This window comes from Phyllostomus discolor, chromosome X (assembly GCF_004126475.2).
Source record: "Phyllostomus discolor isolate MPI-MPIP mPhyDis1 chromosome X, mPhyDis1.pri.v3, whole genome shotgun sequence".
Taxonomy (NCBI): domain Eukaryota; kingdom Metazoa; phylum Chordata; class Mammalia; order Chiroptera; family Phyllostomidae; genus Phyllostomus; species Phyllostomus discolor.
Genome location: NC_050198.1, coordinates 34324496 through 34332148, shown reverse-complemented (window position 1 = coordinate 34332148; position 7653 = coordinate 34324496).

The window sequence follows — 7653 nt, the reverse complement described above, 5'->3', positions numbered from 1 at the left end:
TCAGTGCCACATTCAGTTACGGGCTGAGAGCAGACTGTGGAAAGTGTGGTCTAGTAAAAATGTGGGGATGGATTTCAGAATGCAGCAACTGATGCCCTCAGACAATGACATTCTTTGCAGGCAGATTCCTGAGATGCTCTCCTAATAGCTGTCACACTGTTGCCTCTGTCTAGAAAACTCTTCCACAGTGCTTACTTCTGCTATCCCTCCAGTTCTGAGATTTGTGGCACTTCCTTGGGCAAGCTCATCTGACTTCCCTAAAAGCCAACCTGAAAAAATGTCCCTTTCATTCCCCCTAACCTAGGTAGTGCTTCAAAATTTGCTGTCATTGTTTGTAGGATTGTCTGTCTCTACAAAGCTGACTACAGTGTTTTGAGTTGTGACCCAGTGTCCATCCTACTGTTATTTTGGGTTCTTGAAATTCACAGCACAATATCCCTTCTTCAGGTGTGTGCAGGGCTGTTTCAATACCTGTAGCATTGTTCCTTTAGATACCTCCATGCTCTCAACCCTTAGCATCTTCCAGTATCTGCTCAGATGTCACCTTCTCAATGAAGCTGTTTCTGAACATCCTATTTAAACCTATATACATGCTAAAGGGAGTATACACACACCATGACCAAGTGTGATTTATTCTTGGGATGCAAGGATGGTTCAACCTACACCAATCAAAATGTGTTATAGTAATTACATGATCATTACTGTAGATGCATGAAAACCATTTGACAAAATACAACATCCTTTAGTGACAGAATCCGCAACAGTTGGAAAATAGAAGGGACATATCTCAACATAATAAAGGCCATATAGAACACATCTAGAGTTAATAATACTCAACACTAAAAAATTGAGAGCTTTTTCTGTAAGCTCAGAAACAAGACAAGGGCCCTCACACTTATTAGTCTTATTCAATACAGTACTGGAAGATCTAGCCAGAGCAGTTAGTCAAGGCAAGGAAATAAAAGGCATACAAATATGAAATGAAGAAATAAAATTATTGTTATTTGCATATGATATAACTTTGTATATGGATAGTCCCAAAGACTCAACCAAAAAACTGGTGGATCTAATCAACAATTTTAGTAAAGTTGCAAGATATAAAATCTACATAGAGAAATCAATTGTATTTCTGTATATTAATAATGAAAAATCTGAAAAAAATGAAAAAACCTCCCCCAATCACAAAAGCATAAAAAATAAAATCCCTAAGAATACATTTTACTAAGCAAGTAAAAGATTTGTATCACGAAAACTACAAGATGTTGTTGAATGAAATCAAAACACAAACAAATGGAAAGATATTCCATGTTCATGGATGGGAAGAATTATTATTGTTAAAATGTCCATATTACTCAAAGTAATCTGTGGATTCAATGCCATCCCTATCACAATGCCAATGGCATTCTTCACAGAAACAGAGCAATCTTAAAGTTCATATGGAACCACAGAAGACTTCAAACAGCTGAAGCCATCTGGAGAAAGAAGAAAAAAGCCAAGAGGCAACACACTTTCTGATTTCAAACTATACTGCCAAGATATAGTAATAAAAACAGTGGGTCACAGGCATAGAAATAGACCCTAGATCAATGGTGTTTAACAGAGAGCCCACGATTAAAGATTTGCACATACAATGAACTAATATTTGATAAGGGGGCCAAGAACACACAATGGAAAAACAGTAGTCTCTTCAAAAAATTGTGCTGGGAAAACTGGATAACCACATGCAGAGAATGAAATTGGGCCTTTATCTTACACCACGTACAAAAATTAACTCAATATGGACCAAAGAGTTAAATATATGAAATTATATCATAAAACTCATAGAAGAAAATGTAGGGAAGCTACTTGAAATTGATTTGGCAATGATTTTTTGGATACTACACTAGAGCACAAACAACAAAATCAAAGAGTAACAAGTGGGATTACATCAAACTGAAAAGCTTCTGCACAACCAAAGGAACAGTTAAAGAAATGAAAAGGCAACCAACAGAATGAGAGAAAAATTTTATAAACCATATATTAGATCAAGGGTTAATATTCAAAATATTTAAAGAACTCATACAACTCAATAACCAAAAAGCAATTTGATTAAAAAATGGGCACAACAAGTAAACAGATACTTTTCCGAACAATATATTCAAACACCCAACAGGTATATGAAAAGATAGGCAATATCACTAATCATCAGGGAAATGCAAATCAAAACCACAGTGAGATACCTATTACCTCACAACTGTTAGAATGTCTATAATCAAGAACACAACAGACAAGTTTTGGCAAGGTTGTGAAGAACAAGGAATCTTTGTACTTTGTTGGAGATGTAAAGTGCTGAATAACATTAAAAAACAACATGTAGATTCAGAAAAAATTGCAAATAAATCTACCATATGATCCAGCAATTTCATTCCTGGGCATATACCTAAAGGAAATGAAGACAGGATATCGAGGTGATATTTACACTCCCATGTTTACTGAATCGTTATTCACAATATCCAAGACATGGAAACAACCTAAGTACACATCATTGGATGAATGGACAAATACAGGTGGTATATATACACATCAGAATATTCAGCCATGAGAAAGAAGAACAGCCTGTTTTTGTGACAAAATGGGTGGACCTTGAGCACAGTATGCTAGGTAAGGTAAGTCAGACAGAGAAATACAATGACTATATGATATTAATTATATGTGGACTCTAAAACAGACAAACCAGTAAAAACAAACAGTAAAATGGTGGTTACCACTGGATGGATGTTGGTGATATTAAGGGTACAAATTTCAATTAAGGGTAAATTCATATGGTCCTCTGAATAGATGCAAAAAAAGGACTGGACAAAATTCTACATACTCTCGTGATAAAACTGCTAAACAAACTAGGTATAGAAGAAAGGTACTTCAACATTACAAAGGCCATATAAGAGTAGGCCACATCTAATATTATACTCAATGTTGAAGAACTGAAAATTTTCCTTTAAGATCAGGGAGAAGATGAGAATGCTCACTCTTACCACTTGTATTCAACACCAAATTGGAACTTCAGCTAGAGCAATTAGTCAAGAAAAAGAAATAAATGACATGCAAATAAGAGAGGAAAAAGTTGTCTCTGCAGATAACATGATCATACATGGAAAACCCTAGACTCCACAAAATATCTTTTAGACTCATAGATACTTCAGCAAAGTTGGGGGATATAAAATCAACATGCAGACATCATTTCTTTCCTATATCCTAACAAATTAAGACCACAATTCTATTTATAATAGATCAAAAAGAATAAAACACTTAGGAAGAAATTTAACCAAGAAGGTGAAAGACTAGTACACTAAACATTATGAAACACTGCTCAAGAAAATTAAATGGTTTAATGTTTTGACCTCAAAGAAGATGCTTATCTTCTTTTATCCTGTGATCTCACTAAGAAAATTGAGATAATTGAGAAGATGTAATTTTTAGTGAAAAGGGGCCGATCCGATTATTTTAGTTTTTAAGTATTGAGGAATAGATGTTACCAGCCTGATAGAAGAATCAAGTATATAAACCCAGTGATCAGTGGATATTGGAAGTGTGGTTGACATCTTTCACTTTCAGGAGTCTCCTGTCCTAGTTTTCATCCTGCTTCCTGCCAACCCCTTCACTGTTTTTATTTCTGGGTTCCTTTGCTGTGTTTCTCCTTTGCACTTCAACTGTTTTTCTGTTTATGTGTCTGCTTCACCACTGTGAGATCCCCCATTGCAAGCACCATTGTTGTTGGCCTTCACATTCCAAGCTTCCCAGATGTTTCCTGACACATGGTACAAATCAATCAATTGATGTCTATAGAATTTTAATCTTCTATAATGACCCTGAGAGGAAAAGCATCTCCTTCATTTAAAAGTCAGTATTATAGATGTTCTATTTGCAGACACCATACATATGGCCTTTTATTCTGTTCCAGGCACTGTAAGAGAGTGTCTTTGCCTTGGTGTCCTGGAGACTGTACGTGTCCTCACTTAGGCCACGTAGGCAAGGCTAGCCTGTAGGCTGACCAGAGTCATGACTGATCACCACTGATCACTTTGTGACTCTCATTGGGCCCAAAGGAGATAAGCAGACTGTTGCAGAGCTGCCACTAGGCAGTTTTTCACCTGCTTCCCACCTAGCTGGAAGCTAATACAAAATCCTTTCCTGGTTTCAGTTGAATATAGGATAATTGACCCTCCTTTCTCTATCTGAGGGTATAGCTGTGGAGTACAAAACTGATTCCTGCCTTGGGGTACAGCTGTGAACTTCTCACCTGCAGAGAGATCCACTTGTAGTGTCCTTCACTGAAGTCCTCTGATTCAGTTTAACAAGCCAACTTAACAACTGCAATAGGGAACTGGGTGGCCATGTCAGCCCCTGCAGTGCTATTTAAAAACTGCATGAGCAGTTGAGATACTCAACTGTTGAGTTGTGTTGCATGAACAGAATATTGACTTATTTTCTTTATTTTAAAATATATTTTTATTGATTTTGCTATTACAGTTGTCCCATTTTTCTCTTCCTTTTACTCCCCTCCACTCTGCACCTCCTATCCCACCACAATCCCCCCTCTTAGTTCATGTCTGTGGGTTGTACATAAAAGTTCTTTGGCTTCTCCATTTCCTATACCATTCTTGACTTCCCCCTGTCTATTTTGTACCTACCAATTACCTTTCTTATTCCCTGTAACATTTCCCACCATTCTCCCTCTCCCTCTCTCCACTGATAACCCTCCATGTGATGTCCATTTCTGTGATTCTATTCCTGTTCTAGTTGTTTGCTTAGTTTTCTTTTTTTTAGGTTCAGTTGTTGATAGTTGTGAGTTTGTTGTCTTTTTACTGTTCATAGTTTTGATTATTTACTTTTCCTTAGTTAAGTTCCTTTAACATTTCATATAACAAGGGATTGGTGATGATGAACTCCTTTAAGTTGACTTATCTGGGAAGCACTTTATCTGCGCTTCCATTCTAAATGATAGCTTTGCTGGATAGAATCATCTTGGATGCAGGTCCTTGCCTTTCATGACTTGGAATACTTCTTTCCAACCCCTTCTTGCCTGTAAGATTTCTTTTGAGAAATCAGTTGATAGTCTTATGGGAATTCCTTTGTAGGTTAACTGTCTCCTTTTCTCTTGCTGCTTTTAAGATTGTCTCCTTATCTTTAAAATTGGGTAATATAATTATGATGTTCTTTGGTGTGTGCTTCCTTGGGTCCAACTTCTTTGGGACTCAGCTTCCTGGACTTCCTGAAGGTCTATTTCCTTTGCCACATTGGAGAAGTTTTCCTTCATTTCCTTCATTTGTTTCCTTCATTATTTGTTCAAATAAGTTTTCCATTTCTTGCTCTTCCTCTTCTCCTTCTTGCACCCCTATGATTCAGATGTTCGAATGTTTAAAGCTGTCCCAGAGCTTTCTAAGCCTCTCTTCAGTTTTTTGAATTCTTGTTTCTTCATTCTGTTCTGGTTGCATGTTTATTTCTTCTTTCTGCTCCAAATCATTGAGTCCCTGTTTCCTTCCCATTGCTGTTGGTTCCCTGTATATTTTTCTTTATTTCACTTTGCATAGCCTTCACTTCTTCCTCTATTTTTCGACCATACTCAACCATTTCTGTGAGTATCTTGATTACCAGTGTTTTGAACTCTGCCTCTGATAAATTGGCTCTCTCATCATTGCTTAGTTGTTTTTCTGGAGCTTTGATCTGTTCTTTCATTTGGGCCATATTTCTTTGTATCTGTGCACTTGTTAATATTGTAAGGGGTGGTGGAGCCTTAGGTATTCACCAGGATGAGGGAACTCAGGTCACTGCATTGTGGTGCTGTATGTGGACGAGGAGTCAGAGAGGGAAGAATGCCAGTTGCTTGGTTCTCTACTTTCAGTCACTTCTCCCACTACCTACAAGCAAATTGGGCACTTCTGGTGCTAATACCCAGGTGGGTGGGTTTGTGTACATTCTAGGACCCCATAGATCCCTCCAATGAACTCTCTGTGAGGCTAGGAGTTCTACTGCCACCGCGACCCCCACAGGATTTCACAGCCAGAGGTTTTGAGGCTTTCTTTTCCCGTACTGGTATCCTGGGTTGTGTGGTCAGTCTTGTTCCCTAGTTGTTCTTCCCAGCTTATCTGCACGAGAATGTGGGACTGCCAGCCACTGCCTGGCCCACCCAGCCCTCCAAGCCTCCAGCCTCCAGCTGCTGCCTTATTGTACACCCTCTCTGCTCCGGCTGCCCATCTCTGCCCCTCCAACTGATCAGAATGAATGTTTCATCTTTAGCTCCTTGGTTGTTGGACTTCCATACAGTTTGATTTTCTGGCAGTTCTGGTTGTTGTTTTTTTTTTTTTAATTTGTTGTCCTTATTTTGGTTGTGCAAAGAGGCAAAGTGTATCTACCTATGCCTTCATCTTGGCTGCAACTTATTTTCTTTAGCATCACATACAGCAAGGAGCACAGGTTTAAGCACATACCCTAATTCAGTGTCAGCCTTGTCAGACCTCAGTTATTTACAAACCAACTGTAGAATCAATGTCATACCTGACACCAGTTACATTGCTATTTAATAAATTTATCTCTTTAAAGAAAACACATTTCTAAATTCAAATTCATTTAGAAAGGTAGCCATGTATTCTTACTAGAAAATCAAATCAGTATCTCTTGCTAGAAATGTAATTATAAAGGTAAATGGAATAAAAATATTTGAAACTTTAAATGTAAAATGGAATATAAACCAAATCACTTGCAATATAATTCCTACTTTATATATGTTATCTCATGTATTCATCATAGCAATAATTTAATATAAATATTGTAATTTCTCTTTGATGAAAACCAGACCCAAAATATTTAAATACTTTCCCACCATCACCCAGTTAGAATATGTCAGAGCCAGGACTGAAACCCATGGCTACTTCATGCCTTAGGCTACAAGATAACAGAGTCTGTGGGACCAGAGTAATTTTGCCTCATTGAGTCCCCCTGGTTCCATTCCCTTTTATTCTACCTAAGCCTTAGTGTTTTCATCCAACTCTGAAACCCAGGGGCCTCTCAAATATTTTAGTGACAATATGAGATACTGTACTTTTGGTATTATAGAAGGGTGCAGCCAGAGGGTCCCCAAAAGAAGGATTTGTAATGGGGTCCAGAACCCAAGGTGTCCAGATTTTAGGATATCCTCACCACCCCCCAGGTGTGGGTTGGGGGAAGAGACAAATGGAGCAGGGCCATTGAGAGCTGTTTCCCATAGCAACAGCCTTGCAGCTACCCTCTGGCATGGTCATTTAACATATCTATGGCTTTTGGCTGGTTACATAGATGTGTTAAATAGCTATGGCCAAGCTCTGAGCCAGGGGAATGGAAGTAACTTCTCCACCAAGATGTAACTGGGGGGCAGGTCCCCCGAGTTAGAGAGCCTGCATGAGAGCTTGGAGATGATTGGCTCCATGACATGGGGCCCGCACCTGCCCAGACTCACAATGGCAGCCCGGTAAAGCTGGAAGGGTGTAAGTTCTGGCATGTGAGGCTGAGTGTGGGAGGAGTCGGAAATGGGGCTGCAGAGGAAGATTGGTGCAGGGATTTAAAACCCCAGACGCAACAGCCATTGGGAGAGAGAACCATGCGGTTTAGGCTGAGTGGAGACTCCTGCAGCCATGTAAGGAG